At 39.0% G+C, this 25,000-nt stretch overlaps 1 protein-coding gene and 1 long non-coding RNA gene across 2 annotated transcripts in view; one reads left to right on the forward strand and one right to left on the reverse strand.

Moving 5' to 3' along the window:
- Positions 1-2,679: 2,679 nt before the first annotated feature.
- The window catches only part of LOC138017448 (uncharacterized), a 31,141-nt gene continuing 8,820 nt past the window's right edge, over positions 2,680-25,000 (forward strand). The window contains exon 1 of the mRNA XM_068864533.1: positions 2,680-2,722. The gene's annotated coding sequence lies outside the window, so the exon portion shown is untranslated. The remainder of the gene's footprint in view (positions 2,723-25,000) is intronic.
- Positions 2,761-16,032, reverse strand: LOC138016356 (uncharacterized). Its single transcript, XR_011125776.1, has 2 exons — positions 15,200-16,032; positions 2,761-3,666 (listed from the first exon to the last, which is right to left on the reverse strand). It is a non-coding gene; the product is annotated as an uncharacterized lncRNA (long non-coding RNA).

The following is a 25,000-nucleotide window of genomic DNA, read 5'->3' on the forward strand; positions in this document are numbered from 1 at the left end:
CTAAAACACGCATGTTGTGTAACATGTAACAAGATATGAAAGTTATGAAAAGCAAATCATGATAATTTAAAATTGGGCAATAAAAACTTTAATGTAGTAGAGAGGCATTATACTGAAGCACAAAAGTATCTTTGAAGACGAAGCTCGCATTTTATTGGCTAATCGTGTTCGTTACCATGTCGACACCTATATCCTCACCGCTGAAAGATAAAAATGATATGTTCACTGCGCGCGGTGAAGATATGATTTTTTAGTAAAAGGAGAAATCCTGGTACTTCATCAGTATCTATATAATAATTTGTTTTCTAATCTGGAGTTCACGTGCTTACGCCGACGACACGCAATTGTACCTGTCATTTAGTCCTAACGTTAGCATTGGCGAGGAGGCCGCAGTTTTTGCCGTCGAAAACTACATTCGAGAAGTGTCAGGATCAGAGCCGGTAAGATGTGAAACCACCGAGGGTTCTTCCATTCAATTTATCGGGTATCTGATGCCACAGCACGAGTAAAATGACTGCACAATGTTATTCACAAGGCATGAAGCGACAAAATTGTGTCGGGAAATTTCGATATTTAAAATGTTTTCGCGTGGCGTCCATTTACACAACAGGTCTCCCATAGTTTTAGCTACTCCAACATTAGATGCGGATATCTAGACAACCAATCAGAATATCGAAAAAGCCTGACACACTCTCGTTGATTGATGGCTTGTGAATAACACTGTAAAGTCATTTTGCTCGTGCCGCGGCATCCGATACCCAATAAATTCGATAAAAGAACCCTCGGTGGTTTCACCTCTTACCGGCTCCTAACAATTACTAAAAGGGTAACTCGGTTAAACGATATTTTTTTAGGTAAACTACACTTATTAAGACTACCACTGATGTTAACCGTACGGTCGAAAACGTTTTTGTTCTTAAAGATTTTTAGTAACTTTTAGCCCTTTTTATAATCATCTCAAAAATCAGCCATTATGACAAAAACAAAATAATTATGCAAGGCTGGTTGTACGTCTGGAGGATATATATTTTTTGTTTGAGCAATATTTCGTCAGGCGCGGCCTGACTTCTTCAGGGAGTTGCATAATTATTTTTTTGCATAATTATTTAGTTTTTAGTCTAAATATTATTTGCTGGTCAGATCTCGGAAGATCCGGCAATTGTTCTTTGTTCAGCCAGCCCTTGCATAAAAAACTGTCTACATTTATTAAGCTTTCTTCTGATGTATAGTTTGTAAGGATTTTATTAAAACTAAGGCGCATACGAAATTTTTCCCAAAGGACACCCGCCAAGGTGGGAAGTAACTTTAACTGGTAACCCAGGGACCTCATTTGTCTACTTTTGGCGGGAATTTTGTTATTGATCCGGTCCTAGTTTTGTCGATCCGATCCGATCCGATCCGATCCGATCCGATCCTGGTTTGCCAACGTGCTCATTGAAATTACAAATGTGACCATACAAAGCAGAACAAGACTCAAGTAGTTCTGTACCGGTCCGCAAATCATCCCAGAACCACAAACGATTCCCAAACTGTACCGCAAATGATGCCGGGACCACAAATGATCCCCATATTGGACCGCAAATGATCCCGGAACGCAAATTATCACCATTTTGGACCGCATATGATCCCGAAAAAAAGTAAGGAATGGCATGGAGGCTGGAATGGTCTGGATAGCGAATTAATGTGAAGAGCTCTTATTTTAATTTATTAAAACCACCTTAAATCATGGCTCACAACAGGTTTCTGCCTCGTTATAGATTTCAAGATAGACTGCATTTTGTTTCTTACCACGCTGTTATAAATTTGCCACATTTAATTATAGGATACAATCATCAAAAACTAACTTGGACGCAATTCTAAACTGATTGTGACCAGGGGCCCGTTTCTCCAACAAACAGTCGGGATATTCGAACAAATCTGGCAAACAAACGCAGGGTACGAGAAACGGGCCCCTCGTCACAATCAATTAAAACTGCGTCCAAGTTAATTGTTTGATGATTGTATCCGATAATTAAATGTGGCAAATTTATAACAGCATGGTAAGAAACAAAATGCAGTCTTTCTGAAAAACTATAATGAGGCAGAACCTGTTCTGAGCACTCTTCACATTAATTTTCTATGCCGACCATTCCACCCTCCATGCCATTCCTTACTTCTCTTTTTTTTCGGGGACATTTGCGGTCCAAAATGGGCATCATTTGCGTTCCGGGATCATTTGCGGTTCAGTTTGGGGATCGTTTGCTGTTCTGAGATCATTTGCGGTCCTGGGATCATTTCAACCTCGTCCCCAGGGTCTCTGTGCATGGAGTCCCTGGGAACGAGGTTGGGATCATTTGCGGACCCGCACAGTTCTGCTTATTAATTTTTTGCCAAAGGGTTTCAAAATTATGAGGCGGAACTTCCCCTTATCATTGAATACTCATTTTGTGAAGTCACAGGGCAAGTGATATCACGTGGTACTGACAAGCACTGTCACAAATGTCACAAATGGCATTCGTTTAACCCAGTCACATGAAAAACGTGATCAATCTATTGAACAATAAACTTTGTTTAATTCATTAAAAATAGGAGTTTCTAAATTCCCTGCGGGGGTCCTTTGTAGTGGCTCAGCCACGCCCTTAATTAGCCTGAGAAGGAGTAATCTTTCTCAAAAAGCGATATACAGTCAAGGGTAATCTTGCTCTTGAATATGGCACGCGGATATACCTCATCATATTAGCAGGTATGTGGAAACATTTAATCACAAGAGGAATGCTGGGCTTTGTCGCTAATTCCTTTATTAGTACAACCCTAAATAAAGCATTACATTTCAATAATTCGCTATTGTAATACACTAAGCGTGTCGAGGCAGCGACCTCGAAAATTGTCAGGTAGAAATTGAATTTTCTGCATTCGTAGCATAATCTTTGCATGGAAATAGCCAATATTCGACTGTCTGTCATCTTTGCATCATTGATGTTATTTCAGTCGGGAATTGATTGTTTGCACAGAAGTCCAGTCAAAATATCTTCAAGCTGCATTCTTCTTTTCGCAATGAAACTGAATTTATGATATGGGCTGAGAATATCTCAAGAGGTTATGAGCCAATTTCTAACTTTCTTAAGTTAAAGCAGGCATTCATTGAAGCATGAACACAACTCAGTACCAAATACTCCTCACGGGCGTCATCTAGCAGTCTACGCAAAAACATATTTCAAACACGGCCGGGCGCTAGATACCAATTCAGTGAAATGCAAGCACGTAAGGGGACCAAACATCGATGAACACTAATTCTCAGGACCTTGTTCGGCAATATTCGCCATGGAAATGAACATTTGACATTTCACCTCAATGCCGTGTTCTACCCAATTAGCATGATCTGTACTTAACGTGATAAAATAAGTTCTCATCATGAGTTAGACCTTAAGAACCCATTTCCAGATGCCAAATGAATTGGAATCATTTAGCTTCTGCTGCAACTGTTGTTTAATTGTACGGGCTCTGTACGAAAGTACGTCTACCAAATTCCAGCTTATTGAAAACTACGATTATTATTCCGCCTCCACTGAACATGTTGTCTTCTGCATCGTGCTTCAGTGATATCTGCTGGGAAGCCAAGTCACACTCAGTTCAGTACCATGGATACCCTTTAATCCGTGGTTGCAGGGTTTTCAGTGTTTTGCTTTCCTAGTAAGAGAATCATCATAACCAATGAACTTGTGCTACCGGAAAATGTAGCGGAAGGCATTGTCAAAATTTGTTAGCCATGAGAAACTTGTAATCAATCAAGGTTATGACACGCGCCGTTCAGAGCCTGAATAGGCTTGACAGCTGTATCCTATGGCCAACCAACAAGCTGGGAACAAACACTCAGCTCCACTAAAGGGTACCCCGTTTGGGACATTGGAAAGCATAAAGCAGGGCAAGGAAATCTCTCCATCAAAGTCTGCGGATCAATTGCTAATAACATCCCCTAGCCTCGCTAAATATTGGACAAAAGATTCCGGCGCTCGAAAAAAACACTGGATGTAACCTTCAATGTAAACCCTATTTAAAAAAGAACAAGAACTGTACTTTTCTCGATTTTGAAAAGCTACAAGAGTTTCTCCATTTATTTTGTTTACCTCGTTCCTGTTACCCTGCTCTTCATAATTGTGATTCATCAGTGCAGGGCATGAAGAAATGTTTCTGCCAAATATATCTGAACTGTGGATGTGAAATAATTCGATATTGAAGTGGTCATGGCAGAGACTGAGGCATGTAACTTAAAAAGTTAAAAACGAAGCCTGACAAAAGGAAACAACCAGGTTTGAACGAAACTTAATCCCACGGCCGATGAATATATCTTGGGCTCTATGCCGCTATTCAAATTGAGCTATTGCGAGCGAACGTTTAAATTAAAGATCTTTGACTAAACCAACCCTTTCTTGTGGGACCTCAGGACAAATATATATATTTATGGGTTAATTTTTCGTTTTTTTTCAACTGGAAATAAGAGAAAAAAGATGGGTGAGGTGAACGGGTAAGCAATAATTCAATTAATTGTAAGCCATCCTTTCGGACTCCTAACGCATATTTATTTATATTTAGTTTAGAGCCTTCGAACGTTCAATTCAACTTTTAATTCTCTTAGGTGTACTGTCTCGTTCACTGGTTGCAAAAGGAGCAATGAACAACGCATGGTAGTAAAATATCGGTGCCAACTGCTGGCTTCGAAGATTTTTTTCGAGTTTAACATACTAAGTTACTTCTTGTTTCTTCTTGAGTACAACATCTTTCGATTTCGTTGTATCATGTCACCCGTAAGAGCAAAGTTGTCGAACTAAAAGTGAATTTCTGTCATCTATTGTATCACTGCATGGAAAATACAGTCGAAGGACTGATCTCGATTATATACAATGAAATGACAAATTCTCCGCTTAACAAGCCGGTAGCAAAGTTAAGACATTTAACTACGTGTCTGGGAATGGATTCAGACTTGAAGATAAAGGAACAGACAAATGGGTGTTATATATGTAGAAATTCGTTGGGGTTTTTGGAAACCTCCTCAGATGACTGATATATTTATAGATAGAATCACTCATATCTGTTTTCGTTCCTGAAGAAATAGTTACCGTTAACACATAACCCTGGAATGAGAATTCACATTAAGTCATGAAAAGAATTCAAGCCGTGCAGCGTTGACTTCACTTCCCAACACCATCTTTGTAAACAAACTCCATGAACACAACATAACTTTCAGAGTTCTTCTTTCCAAATCTCCTTCTCGCTTTACATTTCTTTTTCCCTATTGAGCGGTTTTAGATACCATCAATAAGTTATAGACGAATAAGGAAAAGCATTGCGTATAAAGTCACCATGAAACAAACATTCAAGACAGATTCTACGTGCAAATTACGCACAAAGATTCTTGTAAGACCTAACTCCACACAGCAAAGAATTCCGTTTGGCAAATATAAATTTATTTGCTATGCTTGAGAGAGATTTGTTTACTATGACATCAAGAAACAGTAATAGTTGATTCAAGTTTGCAACCCATCAACTTGTATGATTTTCGTGCAATTGCAAAGTAATCTCACGTTCTTCGCCTTGGTATGACACGACTATGTATTTCTGAACAACAGCTCTACTAAGTTCAATTTTTAAGTTTCTTTTTCAGTAAACCGGATGATATCCCGGGTATTAAATGTCTACGTTTTATATCTGGGAATCTATTGTAACAATTTATAAATTTTGTGTGAATTTCAACCATGTTATTTTTTAGAGACTTATTCACCGACCTATACTGTTTGAACAAGTTGCATATCTTGATTAAAAATGGCTACCATTGATATCTTATCTAAAACTCAAATAAATTCCGTCTATCCAAAACCAAACAACTCAAAGCTGCGCATCTTAAAGCCAGATCAGCAACTCTTTTTAATAACAATAACAACATTTTCTCATAGTAAATAAGTCTGACAAATGCGTCGTCTTCTCTGTCTACGCGAGTAGCTGATCATTTGAATTGATGACTATGAATTATGAACAATTGAATAAGTCTATGAGATACAGTAAAATCCTTCCCTTCATCAGCCATTTGTTTGATTCACTGAATGTTCAGTGTTATGGCAGTTAAATCCAAAGACAAACAAGAAATATTTAATTAAGTACCGCTTTAATAGTGTTAATTGCAAAGGACTTATAAGGATACAAGAAGCAAGCTTCCTTATAGATTGTTCTAATTGTGATAAAACCTTCGAGAGAAATCTCACCCAAAAGCATGACTATTTGCATTTGTCTTGTGGTCAATTGTTCTGGTGCTTATACAGTATAGAGAATCGGCTAAGGAATCATACACGAAGTGTCTTCAACCCGGAATTATTTGGAGAAGTCACCAATTTGCTATCATAATTGGTTACTTGTAAATCTCATTTAAAATATTTTTGATTCGTATCCACACACGAATCATGCTCTCCATGCTTGGTTCGATGTAAATATCCCAACAGCGAAGGGAAGTATGGTGTTAGGAAGCAAATATTCGATACGCAGAATAAACTACACCTCTTCTATGTTAACACTATGTTTGCAATTACATCTTCGCTACTTTTAATAAAACCACTACATCAAAGTGTGCGGATCAGTGGCTAACAATCCCTAGACTCGCTGCAATAGAAAATATTCGACAAAAGATACCGGCCGGCGCTCGAAATAAGCTATGGATGTAATTCTTACTTAAAGCTATATTTCCCTATGACCATCTTTTAAAAAACTCTGACGAGAAGTGAGATTCCCCTTTGAATCCTGTCGCGTTCTTAAGTTTCTCGAGATCGCATATTCTTCGTGCACAAAATTGCAGCTTGGAAACTGGTATGTGAAATAGATTATCATTGAATAAGTGCTTCACAAATCGTCTAATAGGGACAATCCTCCGAACGTGATTGCCGACATTCCCATTGAAATTCGTTTTTGTTGTACTGGTGAGTGTGTTAACCCTCAATGTAAACCCAATAAAAAAGAACAACAACTGCACTTTTCTCTATTTTGAAAGCTTACAAGAGTTTTTCCGCTAATTTCTTTACCTCCTTCCTGTTACTCTCCTCTTCAGAATTGTGATTCATCAGTGCATGGCATGAAGAAATATTTCTGCCAAAAATCTGAACTGCGGATGCGAAATGTTACGATATTAAAAGTCATTGCAGTGACCGAAGCATGTAAGTCTGACAAAACGAAGTCTCACAAAAGAAAACAACCAGGCCCCAGTTGTTCGAACGATTGATAGCGCTATTCACCGGATACACCACTATCCAGCGGATAAACACTAGCAAAGCCAACTGAGTTATCCACTCCCAGTGGATAGTGATTTATCCGGCGGATAGCGCTATCCATCGTTTGAACAACTGGGGCAAGGTTTGAACGAGACTTGAACCCACGGCTGATGTCTATATCTTGGGCTCTATGCTATTCTAATTTACCTATTGCGAGCGTAAGTTTCAATTAAGGATCGTTGACTAAACCAACCCTTTCTTGTTGGACCTCTCGACAAATATATATATGTATAAATTTGTAGCTTCGTTTTTATTTTTATTTTTCTTTCAAGTGGAGATAAAAGACAAAACATGGGTGAGGTGAACGGGTAAGCAAGAATTCAATTAATTTTAAGCCATCCTTTCGGACTCCTAGTGCATATTTAGCATTTCACATTTTAGAGCCTTCGAACATCCAATTCACCCGTTCATTCTCTTAAGTGTACTGTCTCGTTGACTTGTTGCAAAAAGAGTAATGAACAACGCATGGTAGTAAAATATCGGTGGCAATTGCTCGCTTCGAAGATTTTTTTCGACTTTAACATATTAAGTTACTTCTTGTTTCTTCTTGAGTACAACATCTTTCGACTTCTTTGTATCCTGTCACCCGTTAGAACAAAGTTGTCGAACTAAAAGTGAATTTCTGTCATCTATTGTAAAAGGGCATAGAAAATACAGTCGAACGACGGGTTTCGATTATATACAATGAAATGACAAATTCTCCGCTTAACAAGCCAGTAGCAAAGTTAAGACATTTAACTACGTATCTGGGAATGGATTCAGACTTGAAGATCAAGGAACAGACAAATGGGTGTTATATATGTAGAAATTCGTTGGGATTTTTTTGGAAACCTCCTCAGATTACTGATATTTACAGACAGAATCACTCATATCTGTTTTCGTTCCTTAAGTAACAGTTACCGTTAACACATAACCTTGGAATATAGATGAGAATTCACATTGAGTCATGAAAAGAAATTCAATTCAAGCCGTGCAGGGTTAACTTCATTTCCCAAAAACATCTTTGTATCCAAACTCCATGCACACAACATAACTTTCAGAGTTCTTCTTTCCAAATCATTCTCCTTCTCCCTTTTCATTTCTTTTTATTTAATGAGCGTTCTTATATACCTTCTCTAAGTTATAGACGAATACGAAAATGCATTCGTACGAGGTCTCCGTGCAAATTACGCACAAAGATTCGTGTAAGACCTAACTCCACACAGCAAAGAATTCCGTTTGGCAAATATAAATTTATTTGCTATGGTTGGGAGAGATTTGTTTACTATGATATCAAGAAACAGTAATTGTTGATTCAAGTTTGCAACCCATCAACTGGTTTCCGGCTCTATGCGACGATCAGGGAGCTAGAAAGAGATCCAGTTTTAAATCAGGAGCATTTTATTGGGCCACAAAACGTTCCTTTGAAAATAATCATTTTATAACGTTTTCGAGGCTCGCAGGAAGGAACTTGACTTAAGCTTAATTAGCTGGCAAGAGGATTTTCGTGTAACCTCTAAGTAATCTTACGTTCTTCGCGTTGGTATGATACGACAGTGTATCTTGTATTTCACATTTCTGAACAACAGCTCTACTCAGTTCAATTTCTAAGTATCTTTTTCAGTAAACCAGATGATATCCAGGGTATTAAATGTCCAAGTTATATATCTGGGAATCAATTGTTACAATTTACAAATTTTGCGTGAAGTTGAACCATGTTACAGACTTATTGACCGACCTATACTGTTTGAACTAGTTGCATATCTTGATAAAAAATGGCTACCATTGGTATCTTATCTGAAACTCAAATTAATTTCGTCTATCCAAAACCAAACAACTCAAAGTTGCGCATCTTAAAGCCAGAGCAGCAACTCTCTTCCCAAAGCAATAAGAACATTTTCTGATAGTAAATAAGTCTGACAAATACGTCATCTTCTCCGTCTGACAATGTTAGGGCGAGTAGCTGATCATTTAAATCGATGACTATGAATTATGAACAATTATTCGAATAAGTCTATGAGATACAGTAAAATCCACCCCTTCATTAACAATTTGTTTGATACACTGAATGTTCAGTAGCTTGAAAATGTGTCATGGCAGTTAAATCCAAAGACAAACGAAGGAATATTTAATTAAGTGCCCTTTTAATAGTGTTAATTGCAAAGGACTTATACGGATACAAGAAGCAAGCTTCCTTATAGATTGTTCTAATTGTGATAAAACGTTCAAGAGAAATCCCACTCAAAAGCATGTTCAGCAATAATTAGCTACAAAAATTATGCATGTGCATTTCCATTTGTCTTGTGGTCAATTATTCTGGTGCTTATACAGTGTAGAGAATCGGCTAAGGAGTCATACACGAAGTGTCTTTAACCCGGAATTATTTCGAGAAGTCACCAATTTGCTATCGTAATTGGTTACTTGTAAATCTCATTTGCAATATTTTTGATTCGTATCCACACACTAATCATGCTTTCCATGCTTGGTTCGATGTAAATATCCCAACAGCGAAGGGAAGTATGGTGTTAGGAAGCAAATAATCGATACGCAGAATAAACTACACCTCTTCTATGTTAACACTATGTTTGCAATTATATCTTCGCTACTTTTAATAAAATCACTACATCAAAGTCTGCGGATCAGTGGCTAACAATCCCTAGACTCGCTACAATAGAAAATATTCGACAAAAGATTCCGGCGCTCGAAATAAGCTCTGGATGTAATTCTTACTTAAAGCTATATTTCCCTATGACCATCTTTTAAAAAACTCTGACGAGAAGTGAGATTCCCCTTTGAATCCTGTCGCGTTCTTAAGTTTCTCGAGATCGCATATTCTTCGTGCGCAAAATCGCAGCTTGGAAACTGGTGTGTGAAATAGATTATCATTGAATAAGTGCTTCACAAATCGTCTAATAGGGACAATCCTCCGAAAACATGATTGCCGACATTCCCATTGAAATTCGTTTTTGTTGTACCGGTGAGTGTGTTAACCCTCAATGTAAACCCAACAAAAAAGAACAACAACTGCACTTTTCTCCATTTTTAAAGCTTACAAGAGTTTTTCCGCTAATTTCTTTAACTCCTTCCTGTTACTCTCCTCTTCAGAATTGTGTTTCATCAGTGCATGGCATGAAGAAATATTTCTGCCAAAAATCTGAACTGCGGATGCGAAATATTGCGACATTAAAAGTCATTGCAGTAAACGAAGCATGTACATGTAAGTCTGACAAAACGAAGTAAGTCTGACAAAAGAAAACAACCAAGGTTTCAACGAAACTTTCCTTTGAATATGTTCATTTTGTAACTTTTTTGAGGTTCGGAGGTAGCAACTTGACTTATGCTTCATTAGCAGGGAGAAGGATTTTCGTGTAACTGCAAAGTAATCTTACGTTCTTTGCGTTGGTATGGTACGACTGTCTATCTTGTATTTCGAATTTCTGAACAACAGCTCTAGTTCAATTTATAAGTATCTTTTTCAGTAAACCGGATGATATCCCGGGTATTAAATGTCCACGTTATATATCTGGGAATCTATTGTAACAATTTATAAATTTTGCGTGAAATTGAACCATGTTAGAGACTTATTGACCAACCTACACTGTTTAAACTAGTTGCATATCTTGATTAAAAATGGCTACCATTGGTATCTTATCTAAAACTCAAATTAATTTCTTCTATCCAAAACCAAACAACTCAAAGCTTCGCATCTTAAAACCTGATCAGCAAGGCTCTCTTCCCAAAGCAATAAGAACATTTTCTTATAGTAAATCAGTCTGACAAATACGTCGTCTTCTCCGTCTGACAATGTTTAGGGCGAGTAGCTGATCATTTGAATTGATTACTATGAATTATGAACAATTATTCGAATAAGTCTAGGAGATACAGTAAAATCCATCCCTTCATCAACAATTTGTTGCATTCACTGAATGTTCAGTAGCTTGAAAATTGTGTTATGGCAGTCAAATCTAAAGGCAAAGGACGAAATATTTAATTAAGTACCGCTTTAATAGTGTTCATAGTGTAGATGCTTTTCATGCTTGGTTCGATGTAAATATTCCAGCAGCGAAGGTAAGTATGATGTTAGGAAGCAAATAGTCGATACGGAGAATAAACAACACCTCTTCCATGTTATGTTTGCAATTACATCTTCGCTACTTTTAATAAAACCACTCCCTCAAAGTCTGCGGATCAATTGATAACAATCCCTAGCTTCGCTACTGCAAAAAAAAAATTCAACAAAAGATTCCAACGCTCAAAGAAGTCACTGGATGTAATTCTTACTTAAAGCCATATTTCTCTATGACCATCCTTTAAAGAATTCTGACGAGTACTGACATTCACCTTTGACTCCTGTCGCATTCTCCCATTTCCCAAGATCGCATATTTTTCGTGAGCAAAATTGCAGCTGGGAAACTGGTGTGTAAAAGAGGGTATCATTGGATTAGTGCTTCGCAAATCGACTAATAAGGACAATCCTTGGATAACATTGTCGTTTTTGTTGTACCAATGAGTGTGTTAACCTTCAATGTAAACCCTATTAAAAAAGAACAAGAATTGCACTTTTCCCCATTTTGAAAGCTTACAAGAGTTGCCCCGTTAATTTCTTTACCTCCTTCCTGTTACTCTGCTCTTCAGAATTGTGATTCATCAGTGCATGGCATAAAGAGATATTTCTGCCAACAATCTGAACTGCGGCTGCGAAATGTTACGATAATAAAATAGTACTTGCAGTGACTTAAGCATGTAACTTAACGAATTAAAACGAAGTCTGACGAAAGGAAGCATCCATGTTTGAACGAAACTCAACGAAGATTTGGTTGGACTCTGACATATTACGTTATTTATCGCTTCTTCTTGAGTACCACATCTTTCGATTTAGTTGTATCATGTCACCCATAAGAGCGAAGTTGTCGAAGGAAAAGTGAATTTCTGTCATCTACATGTATTGTATCACCGCATGGAAAATACAGTCGAAGGACTGATTTCGATTAGATACGTTGAAATGACAAATTCTCCGCTTAACAAGCTCGAAGCAAAGTAAAGAAATTTAACTACGTATCTGAAAATAGATTCAGACTTGCAGATCATGGAGCACACAAATGGGTGTTATATGTATAGAAATTCGTTGGGATTTTTTGGAAACCTCCTCAAATGACTGATATTTACAGATAGAATCACTGATATCTGTTTTCGTTCCTTTCGTTCCTTTTGTTCGTTTCGTTCCTCCGTTCGGGCAAAAAATGAGCTAAAGTTACCGTTAACAAATGACCTTGGAATATAGATGAGAATTCACATTGAGTCATGAAAAGAATTCAAGCCGTGCATGGTTGACTTCATTTCTCAACACCTTCTTTGTAACCAAATTCCATGCACACAACATAACTTTCAAAGTTCTTCTTTCCCAATCTCCTTCTGGCTTTTCGTTTCTTTTTCTCTATTGAGCGTTCTTGGAGACCTTCTGTAAGTTACAGACGAGTAACAAAATGCATTGCGTATAAAGTCACCATGAAACAATCAGTTAAGACAGATTCTCCGTGCAAATTACGCACAAAGATTCGTGTAAGACCTAACTCCATACAGCAAAGAATTCCGTTTGGCAAATATACATGGTTGGGAGAGATTCGTTTACTATGACATCAAGAAACAGTAACTGTTGATTCACGTTTGCAACCCATCAACTGGTTTCCGGTTCCATGCGACGATTAGTGAGCTAGAAAGTGATCCAATTTTAAATCAGGAGCAGTTTATTGGGCCCCAAGACGTTGCTTTGAAAATATTCATTTTATAACGTTTTCGAGGTTCGCAGGTAGCAACTTGACGTACGCTTAATTAGCTGGGAGAAGGATTTTCGTGTAACTGCAAAGTAATCTTACGTTCCTCGCCTTGGTATGACCCGATTGTGTATCTTGTACTTCAAATTTCTGAGCAACGGCTCTACTCATTTCAATTTTTAAGTTTCTTTTTCAGTAAATCGGATGATATCCAGGGTATTAAATGTCAACGTTATAGATCTGGGAATCTATTGTAACAATTTATAAATTTTGTGTGAAGTTGAACCATGTTAGAGACTTATTGACCGACCTATACTGTTTGAACTTGTTGCATATCTTGATAAAAAATCGATACCTTTGATATCTTATCTGAAACTCAAATTAATTTCTTCTATCCAAAACCAAACAACTCAAAGTTGCGCATCTTAAAGCCAGACCAGCAACTCTCTTCCCAAAGCAATAAGAACATTTTCTGATAGTAAATAATTCTGACAAATGCGTCGTGTTCTCCGTCTGACAATGTTAGTGCGAGTAGGTGATCATTTGAATTGATGACTATAAATTATGAGCAATTGAAAAAGTCTATGAGATACAGTAAAATCCATCCCTTCATCAACAATTTGTTGGATTCACGGAATGTTCAGTAGCTTGAAAATTGTGTTATGGCAGTTAAATCCAAAGACAAACAAGGAATATCAAGTACTCCTTTAATAGTGTTAATTGCAAAGGACTTATAAGGCTACAAGAAGGAAGCTTCCTTGTAGATTTTTCCACTGAAATTCGCCTTTGAATCCTGTTGCTTTCTTTCGTTTCTCAAGATCGCTTGTTCTTCGTGCACAAAATGGCGGCTTGGAAACTGGTGTGTGAAATAGTGTATCAAAATCGTCTAATAAGAACAATCGTTGGATAACATTGCCGACATCCCCATTGAAATTCGTTTTTGGTTGTACCGGTTAACCTTGAATGTAAACCCTATTAAAAAACAACAAGAACTGCAATTTTCTCTATTTTGAAAGCTTACAGCTCCAGGCGTTTGTGCGTTAATTACTTTACCTTTACTATAGATTGTTTTAATTGTGATAAAACCTTCGAGAGAATTTCACCCAAAAGCATGTCCAGCAATAATTAGGTACAAAAATAATGTATGTCCATTTGCATTTGTCTTGTGGTCAATTATTCTAGTGCTTATACCGCGTAGAGAATCTGCAGCGGATTCGTATCCACACACTAATCAAATTAAGTCAATTGATAAATTCTGCTCCCGCCGGACAAGAATGCGAGGAATTATCAAGCAAGCGTTCGTTCAAACTGTTGCACTTTCTTTGCAAACTGACAGATCTGGCCGGCCAGTTCTGACAAAAGGAAAGCGCTCTTAGTCTTCCGATTTTTCTGCAAAAACAAAATGTCTGTCACAGCTAGACACAGTTTTGAACAAGAGCCGAACGACCTTATATTTAACCTTTCCCTGAAGCACCAAACCGTAATAAAAAACTGATTTCCTCTAGATTGCTAATTTCGTTAACTAGATTGTATTTCTGTGGTTTAAACATTGCTGCAATGCCAGATAACGGTTTAGTTTACTGTTCCTTGAAATCGCAAAGAAAAATGACATTAAATTGCAACCCAAGAAAAATGTACTAAGATGGTGCGCCACACATTGAAAGGGATATTTTTCAGGAAGGCAAAACGAACGTTCTCATCTATGCTAATCAGTGTTCGGTGATAATAAATGTACACATACACTGATTAGAAAAAACTGAAAGCTAACCATTTACTGATTAAAATCGGTGCTTCGACCGATTAAGTAAAAGCTAAGCATTCATAAACTGGTGTTTAGACCTCATTACGGAAGACCTTCACCACCACAACTCAAAGACGACTAATTGAACACGGGCTCTAATAACTGAAAGCCGACCATTGGTCCTTCGGTGTTCGGCAGATACCTCTGTCCGTGCAACTTAGGTCTCGACAGAAACCTATTAGCTCTTAGTCTCTTACTCTAACACAACATATCGCGATAGGAACTCTACCTTTTTCCAATGATTTACTTTTCAAATTTAGCCTAACCTCTATCCTAGACATCAATATACATACACACATACATATATATGCACAGTCGTGAAAACCAAATCGAAAAGCAAAACTAGAAGAGACAATACTTACATAACTGGTGGATGCTTGCAACAAACCAAAATGCAGCTGGTTCCTTCGTATAAATAAGACTTCTAAAGAACAGGGACCCAAAATTGCAAGGTCTTCGACATAATTCCACATAGTGGATTGTCACTATTGTGTTGCCGCATCCTATTCCGCAAAATCTTCAATCTTTTGTCAATTATACCAAGTTTGCGCAGTGGACAATGCACCATGAGCGGATCGATATTCACGTAGATACACATGCCATATGGACGATTGTCGTCCAAGGTCTCAACAATCAAAAATCACGCCATCATATTCCGCTACCTCCAGTTGAGAAATTTTAATTTCATAACATACGTAATAGCGCAAAGTCACAGGAATCTGGGATGTTTCCATTTTTTGCCAATTATTGTGTTCGACAAAATAGAGAACGCAATGATCTCGTGGTTGTCCTGGGAGTGGCTGAATACAAGCGAAGGCGGATAGTCGCAAAGGCAGACTAATGGATGACCTCATGCTTTTGTTGTGCAAAGGATTCTGCCTCGTGTGTTGTTTTGCTGTGCCAGTTTCCTCTTCGGTGACCGCGGTTGTAGGCGCACTACGTCTTTAAATCGGGATTAAGGCATGCTAAATCACGCTTTAGCTAAAGTTCGTGTGCGACCACAAAACAAGTCTATTTCGAGATCTCGGTCGACGGCGATGTAATTGAGACCAAACGTGGCAGACCTCAAAGAGCTAAGATTGAAAGGAAAGCCTTGTCTCGAGCTCTATCTCAAGGTTGTTCGGCGAGCCAATCATTTGCGAGCTTAAAATTACTGCCTTCTGTTTATTGTTGGCGTTAGCAAATTGGCGAAAAGAAATCGAAACCTGAGCGGAGGTAAGCAAACAAACTTGAAATTTTAGAACTACCCTGGGTGCCAGAGGAAATTTTTGTTTCCAAGGCCCGAGAAAACGCTACGCAAAACGAAGGCAACCACAGAGGACTGCCGCAAAATACCTCTAGTGGCACGCGCCCGGAGCCTCATTCCAAGCGGGAAATAAGTTTAAATCTAGTTCACTGATTGGGCATTATATTTGAGGGAGTTTCAGATTTAGAGTTCAGATTTATTTCTTTTGCCAAGAGTAACAATATATATTTATACCAAATAGGGTAACCAATTAAGTTTATAGTATGGTGTGAAGATGAAGAGCGCTCAATACCATTATAAGTAGAGCAAAAACAAAATAAAGACATATGGCAAAGATCAGCTGTCGCTACTCCGAGTTTCACGCCGGTTGGCGATCTTCAGGCAACTGACAGGTCAAATTTATTATAAGCTCATATAAACAAAGGAGACATCTCAAATAATGGTGTTACATTACATGACGACATTTACTAAACATTTCAGAGTAGATAGCAGATCCAGAGGAAGTGAGTTCAAGATCAAGTTTTGATGAGTAGTATTCTTGAGGAATATGAATTGTTTGTGGGTACTGTTGAGTAGAGGGAGTGGGCATAAGGGGGGTTAGAGGTGGGCAGGAAAGGTGGGGTAGGATAGAAGTACTAGGGAGTATCATGGATGGGTGGGTGAGAAGAAGGGAGGAAAAGATGTCTAGTTCTTTCTCAAACCCCCAGAAAACCGAATCCCTGTTATTTTAACTACACCCCTGAAAAAACGAAAAATCCCTTTCTTAGACAATTGATTTAAAAAAATCAGTTTAAGAAATTTAAACTGGTTTGAAAAAAAATGAACTTAACCGGTTTGAAAAAAATTCAAACTAAAAACAAAATTAAACCATAGCATATAGTTGACAGGGCTTTGAAGAAATCGAATGCCTACAACTATGAAATGACCCGGAACGGTCAACCCATCTTTTATGTAGTGGGTTAAGTGCAAGAAAAAGGTCTCAGTTTGAGCCTTAAGGTTTCAAGGGGTCCTTCATGCATGGACTAGTAAAATGTAGTCTTCCGTTAAACATGAGTGAAATCTGCAAGTGGCATTGTTGAGGCTAGGGGAGGTTAAAGTTTGTCCTTGCTGGAATCATAGCTATGATAAGCAGGAATATGAGTTCTGCCAAAGTGCTAAGTTGTCCCATTATACGAAGGTACCTTTTTTGTAAATCCAGTCCATGTGTAGTTAAAGGAATAATATTAACATTAATTACACACACAAAAAAGCACTTATTCCTGGCAATGAAGCTCAAAAAGAAACCTTAGGGGCCTTATTACTATGAGCTTCCTTCCTGTTTTTTTTTTTTTTTTTAATTTTTAATTTACATCACTGACTTACATTACTTACATATAAGCATATAAATACATGATTACATTGCTACTATACAGTAATTACTTAACAATACAGATCTATAATACAGCGTAACCAAAATGACATAAGTAGTCCTGCATACTCACGCACAGCCACACCCACACCCACACGCATTACGCACTTCTGATTATCCGTCTAAAACACCAAAAGAGTCTCCGAAGAGTTAACGCTAAAAGCTACTAAAAGCTACTCTTCCTTCCTTACTTACACATTAAATACATGAGCGACGAACTCAGATTAAAATATATATTAAGATAAAAAAGCAAGCAGAACAAAACACACTAAACATAAAGAAACATAAAAAAGCATCGAAATAAATATACAAAAATGTCTATATATAGGAGAATCAACTAAGGAGAAATACTTTCAATATAGATTTTAAAAGAGAATTAGAGGCAGAACTGTGAATACTTTAACGTAGGAAATTGAAGAATCTTGGGCCCTGAAATCTTAAAGCAAAATGTCTAATACTCGTTCTGGCAGGAAATAAGTAGAAAGTATTGGAATTTCTAGTATTATTTGAATGGACTTGATTAGTCATTGAAAACATTTTGTTAAATACACCAGGAAGAAAGCCTATATAAAAATACATGAATTTTCCCATTTAAAACAAATGAATATCAGCAAACTTCAATATGTGAAATTCTTTAAGTACAGGATCAGTGTGAGCATCAAAGTAACGGCTTTTTAGAAATAAAACGAACGAATTATAACAATGCGATTCAAGTTTGTAGGATAAGTTGATACCCAAACGGAAACACAATATATGAGATAAGGATAAACTAAGCTGTAATAAAGGGAATTTAAAGGGTACGTAATGAGGAAACAGGAAGACAAAAGCTTGATTTATAAATTATTCCGATTGCTGTGGAAATTTTCCTTGCAACGTTAGCAATATGTTGTTTCCACGTGAAGTCCTCATCAAGCATAACACCCAAAAACATTGTTTCCTTTACTTGTTCGATAGCACAATTACTTAATTCTAGTTTAAGATCAAGATTTTGCTTTTTGCTTGAAAACGACCATAAATTTATTAGACTTTGAATAATTTACTGATAACTTACCGGCCTGGCACCAATCTGTTAGTTTCAATAGCTCCTCATTCAGGGTCGTTTCAAGAAAATCAACATTATTGTGGGAATTAAAAGAATGTGTTTGTATCATCGGCAAAAAGAAATAAAAGCCAAAATCTCTTGAGACATCACATAAATCATTGATATAAATCAGAAAAAGCAAAGGCCCACCACATTTTATAAGACGAAAAGAAGAGGTGGTGTCATTGAATTGAACAAATGATGCCACGGTTACGTTACGTAAGTAGTTTGTAAACCAGTTGTGAGCTACCCCGCTGATACCATAATGGAATAATTTATATAATTATCCAATAAAAGATTGTGGTCAACTGTATCAAAAGCTTTGGACAGATCAATAAAAATACCTACATGTGAAGCTATGATCCTCGCAGTTATGGACGCAATTCTTGCAATCGCGTAAGGAAGCATGAAAAATTCAGTATTTTATGCTTATTAAAATAGTCCAATAAACGATTATAGATTACTCTTTGTAGAAAATGCAGGATGGACAGAAACAGGCCTATAATTAGAAAAAATTGACTGTTCGCCCGAGATTTAAATAAAGGTATAACACGAGAAATTTTCAATTGATCAGGAACAATTCCAGAGGTCAAAGACAGATAAATAATATGTACTTATTGACTGAGTGGGAGGGCCCGGACGGGAACATATTGGGCCCGAGGTCATGGCGTACAAACCGAGCGCAGCGAGGTCCGTGCGCCATGACCGAAGGCCAAATATTTTCCCGTCCGGCGCGACCTAACTCAGTCAATAAGCATTTTATCATATGACCACCGCGCTTTTCCTTTTTTTTTTTTTTTTTTTTACAAGTAACAAAAATCGGAATGTTCACTTACGTCGCTCATTTTGACCGAAAAGTTGTTTTAGTTCGCATCTCGCGCGCGCGTTCATTGCAAAACTATTGAAAAAATCCCCGTATGAGGGCCGTGCGCGATCCTAGCAGGGCCGGACGGCTTTTTCCGGCCCTGCTCGCGCCATCGCGTACGGCCCTCATACGGGGATTTTCTCAATAGTTTTGCAATGAAAGCGCGCGCGGGGCCTTACGGGTCATATGATAATATGGGTTATGGGGCGGCAGATGAGGTGGGCACAATCTCTTAACTAATTCAATAGAAACATGGTCATATCCCACAGCAGTTCCAGAGCGAAAACTAAGACAAATCTCAATGATCTTACGTTCAGATGCTGTGTCGAAAAATATTGAAGTTGCAAAATTCCCTGGCAAAAAGGAATGTTGAAATTTTGAGGATGGCAGAATACTAGAAATTAAATTTGTGCCAATGTTAGTAAAGAACTGACAAAAATGTTCAGCGATTTGCCTTGGATCAGATAGATCCAAACTTAAAGTTGGACGGGATCTAACTTGCACTTTGTCTCTCGTATAAAACTTCATTTATTAGTTGCCATGTGCGTTTAGCATTAGATTTAGCCAGAAACAATCATTGTAAACTATCTCATTTTGAGGATTGGGATCAAGAATGATTGTTTTCCTGTGAAAAGGATAAAAGCTAATAAACATGCTCTCAGGAAGCCTTGGTTCACAAAAGGTCTGTCAAAATCGGTTAGATAATCTGAACTGTCTTTCCGCATGGAACTGAAGCTCTTTTTTTCATTCAACTCAATTCCTCTGGCACCCAGGGTTATTTTTAGAACAAGAATTGATCGAACTTCTTGGCTTTCATTTGAGCCGTTTTTTTTTGCAGCCGTGATCTTTGTTTGAGATGCAAACACAAAATGCAAATGTAAGACGAACTTCCTGAAGAATATTCTGGAAGCTCTACTCATGATAAAATGCCCTCGCTTTACCTAAATATCCATAGCTGGTTTCCATAGAACCTCTCATGTAAGGTCCAGGCAACATCTATATCACCTGGGTCATTGTATTTAAGTGTAACATCACAGTAAATTCTACTGGATTTAGTAGTGGATCGACGATGTCTCAAACACCTTGTCGAACCCCAAACAACGACGGAAGCTCAGATTTAATCATTTCTGCCAGCAGAATGAAAATGGGGCGAGGAAGAGACACAAACGCTTCTGCAGATCTGGGGTGATCGAAATGACGGTAGACCTAAAGAAGAAAATGAGACGTGTGGTAGTGTTGTAGGAATCACACCAAGGAATGTGAACCAAGTCAAGACAAAGTTTTAAAATATTTCTGATTCGTACAAGGACGCCATAAGAGTATAAGTCCTTACTTTGAGCTTACCTATGAAGCTCTCGGAACACGTGAGGCCACCTGTCTCACATGTTCAAAAAGAGTCAGAGGATGACCAAAGTGAAGATAAAGAAAGGTGATCACTGTCCATTTTAAAAAGCGACAAAAGTCAAGAAATGTGGTAAAAGTTTTTAAAGGACAGCATGTCTCACGACAAAGAGATGACGGAGTAAATTATGGCACGAGAAAAAGAAATGCAAAATACAGAACATGCTCTCCTGCAGGAATTTATGCGGTCTTTAACTGAACCCCTGAAAAAGAACTAAATTAAGAACTTATAGTTTGGGTTTCCTTCCCGTTCCGTTTAAGTTCCTGTTTTGAAATAATCATGTATAAAACTAAGAGAGAACAGCAGCTAAAACCACTGTTGTTGGTTACACATAATCAGGGTACTGAATTCATTTGTTATTATTCTTTCCAATGCTTCAGAAGCAGAAAAAGTAAAAGTAGTTTTCAGTAACTCATCGGGGAGGGAAAGCTAAATTAGGGGAGTCAGGGTGGCTTAGTGGTTTTCTATCGGGCCTCCCACCACTGCAAGCCGGGGTTCAATTCTGGCTTCGGCTAGCATGTGGGTTGAGTTTCAGTCGATCTCAACCTGACTCGAGGGTTTTTCTCCGGGTACTCCGGTTTTCCTCCCTCATCAAAATCGATTCACAGCTAATTAACATCTGGCTGTGGTGCTGTGCTCCATCAAACATGGACTGTACAGCGGCAGCCAGAGGCGCCTTTGTATGCTTTCAGTCCGATATCGTGAGCCGCGCCCTTCGCAATTCAGTCCTCGACTGCAAGTAAGGGTGATTAGCACTAGCAATATTTAATTTAATTTGTTGTTGAAAATGGCGAAGAGGCTCCTTACAGAAATCTCTAATTACATTTCGCACCCTCTTCCCTTCGTCGTTTCGCCTCTGAGCGAAGAGGGCAGGCGCTGGTACGGGAATACCTCCTACATTTGGTGGATTATCTTGATGATGGCCATGTCCTCGCAAACGTTGTGTAATTATATCATATATATCATACATCTTTATTTACCCTCGGATTTTTAGAGTAGCTTGGTGTAGCTAATTTCTCCGAGCATTTACCATCCCAACCATGATACACCACAGAAGACAGACCACAACACCGGGAACTACATGCCCTGCTCTTTGCGACAAGTGTGCGGGTTCTTTTACGTCTCACAGGATTATGAACATTGAAGGGTTGTGAGACGGGACCTCCGGCTTATCGTCCTTATCCGAGAAGACTAGAGAGTCTACCCATTTGCAGATGTAATTACAAAGGCAGCACTTTCTCCTCAGTTATTTAAAGACTGACCCTGAGTATTGGTCCGGCCGGAGTTGAACTCACGACCTCCCGCCTGACAACCCGGTGCTCAACCAACTGAGCCACCGGTGCGCGGTTAACCAATAAGCGATAAAGTTCTGATAAAGTTCTGATAGCTTTTCGCGGATTTTCCTCCAATATTTAGACAACGCCAGCGCCCTTGCAGTTCTCAGTCCAAAACCCTGAAGCCGACTCTTACCAGTTGCCTTGCATGCAGTGACATCGCTTTTAAAAATCTTCGTCCAGTAGCATCAATGACGGCATTTTCTGGATAATGCTTCAATAGGGCTTTTGACAGCGGATCAGGGCTGCGTCACCAAGGAACAGGGACGGAACTTGGAACCTCCCAATTATCCGGGTATTTCACCACTCTCGATTCATTCATAGAGCCTGCTGTACCTAAAGACACGAGCATCATGCATGCCGCCGGGGCATCCAACGCTTACGTCCAAAAACTTCGCTTTGCATCCAGCATTACCAAAAGCGTTTTCGAAGTAGTCCTCCCGGTCCGTCGTTGGCCCTTTGAAAGCTTTGTCAGTGCCATCTATCGCCCCGACGCCCTCCGGAAAACCAACAATCTCTTCAAATACATCCATTCGTTCCTGTACCTCATTTCGCTATGTAGGAAAAATTATTCTGGGTGATAACCGAATTAGGGCTCTTGTGATCGCATCCACTATTTCTATCGCGGTGGTTTTACCACAGCCAAACAGCAACCCAGTGCTACGGACAGCAGCCACGCAGCTTTCGGAGCGAGTCCGGGAATTGGTTCAGAAAACAATGGACACAAAGAACAATACAAAAGGAACAGTGGACCATGACGTAAAACACAATAGAGTTGCGTCCTAAAGGGATCCAATGAAATGAGCTGCGTCCTGCGTGGGGCCTCTACGGAAGGTGTCTCCAGTTGCCCAGTTGCAAGGCGCCAAAGAACAATAGCCACACGCTTAGACACACGAACAGCGACACAAATTTTAGTGCTTTGCTTCGCAATTTCGGGACTAGTGTTTTTACAAATTGCTTGAAAGGTCATCTCCTGTTTAGTCGGCTGCAATCTGTTTATTTCTGATACGAACTTTGATAATATAATTTTAATTACTTTTTCGCATTTTTTACATTTTTTGTAGAATTGTAATAGATTCAACTGTAATTTGACGTACGCATTGTTGTAATACTAAGGACAAATAGTGGATTAGCGCTATATATATAAAGTTATTAAGTAACGTCGCTAAACAGCGCCGGGGCGGTGGAAAAACCCACATTGTAAGCTCGCGGTGAGTCTGAACAGGAAACGTAGTCCACGTTGTTTGCCTGCGTGGAAGAAGTATATCCGGTTCCGCTGGCTATCTACGTTGTTAGCTCACAGCAACATTCGAAGCCTTTTGAATCGACGAGACCGTGCTTTTGCAATTATCCTTCGCAAAAAGTAAAATGCAACCTAGTCGAAGCCTGTTATGACTTGGTCAGCGATCGTGATACTATAACTTTTCAAGTTTATGCGATGTCCCAGACTTATGTTAATTGCGAAGGCGTCCTAACTTCTCACCCGGCGACAGCTTTGACATTTCATACTTACGAGCAGATTGAATCGTGATTACATAACGCGTTTATCAAGAGTTTTCGCTATCTAGTGTGACCACAGCCAGGGTGAAGAACAAAGACTACGCCTTTGAATTCTATCTCGTCACCAGTCCTAGTCACTGCGGAGCTCCATGAGAAGCGTTTACGCGCTAACTAGTCAATTGCATTACTGCTTTCTAGTCGATCTGCACGGATTTTGACCCTCCGCGAGTTTTGATAGATTTTTTTCTTTTACAGCCATTGGTTTCACCTTTTGGTAAGCGTTTGGGAAGTTCCTAGGAATGTTTTCTGTTTTTACAAACCAAATTTTACATTCAAGTAACCGTGGCAGACGATTCGCAAAGCGCCGCCGACAGCCCACCGGGCACAATCACGTCTGGAAAAGACTCACAGAGGGACAATACTAAGCTCGAGCTGGCTGTCGACAAGCTGAATGCCAATATAGGCAAAATGTCTACCCTTTTAGGGCAATTGTGCCAACGTATCCTGACCGGGGAAAGCTCATTCGAAGCTGTAAGCCCTCGACGCTCACTCTCGAAAGCGCACCCGAAATGCAAGTCTCTCTTCAGATGAAGACGGAGACGATTGGAAATTCGGATGAATTGAGCAAAATAGCGTCGGACGACGAGGTCCAACGGTCGCTCAATGCAGGTAACAGGGAAGTGAAACGACTGTCCAAGCAGATGATCAAATGCTATAATAAGGATGGCTGCAGCATTTAGCGACGAGAATAGGACAGGGCCGCCTATAAACAAACCACTAACTGAAATGGCAACCAAACGCTTGGGAAAGAAATTAACTCAGGAAAAAATGTTAAACCTGGTGGCTAAATACGACCCCCCGGAAATCTATACCGAGATGATAATTCCTCGGGTTAGCCCCGAAATGAGGCGGTTCCTTAACGCCTTCAGAAGAAAGAGCTATCTTCGCCTGGCCAGTTTACAGCAGACCCTGCAAAAGGCCACACATTTAGCAAATTCAGACAAACTACTCGTGATTGATGCGAATGGTACCACCAAAAAAGAAATACTGGCCAACCGGCTTCGACATTGTTGCCATGTTAGGTCACGTAACCAGCCAGTGCGTTAGGTCACGCAGCTTTCTCTTCGGCGGGAACAACTAAAACCTGCTCTGAAGCCCGAATATCATGCCTTATGCTCAACAGAGGTGATTGCCTCCACCAAATTCCTGTTTGGGGAAGACCAGCGAAACAAATACGCGATGTTAAAGAAACACATCCTCTAAGCGATACCATTGGGATTCATATTCCACCAAACGAGAGCACCTCAATATGGGCGGTTCTTCAATC

Source organism: Montipora capricornis, chromosome 9, assembly GCF_036669925.1.
Source record: "Montipora capricornis isolate CH-2021 chromosome 9, ASM3666992v2, whole genome shotgun sequence".
Taxonomy (NCBI): domain Eukaryota; kingdom Metazoa; phylum Cnidaria; class Anthozoa; order Scleractinia; family Acroporidae; genus Montipora; species Montipora capricornis.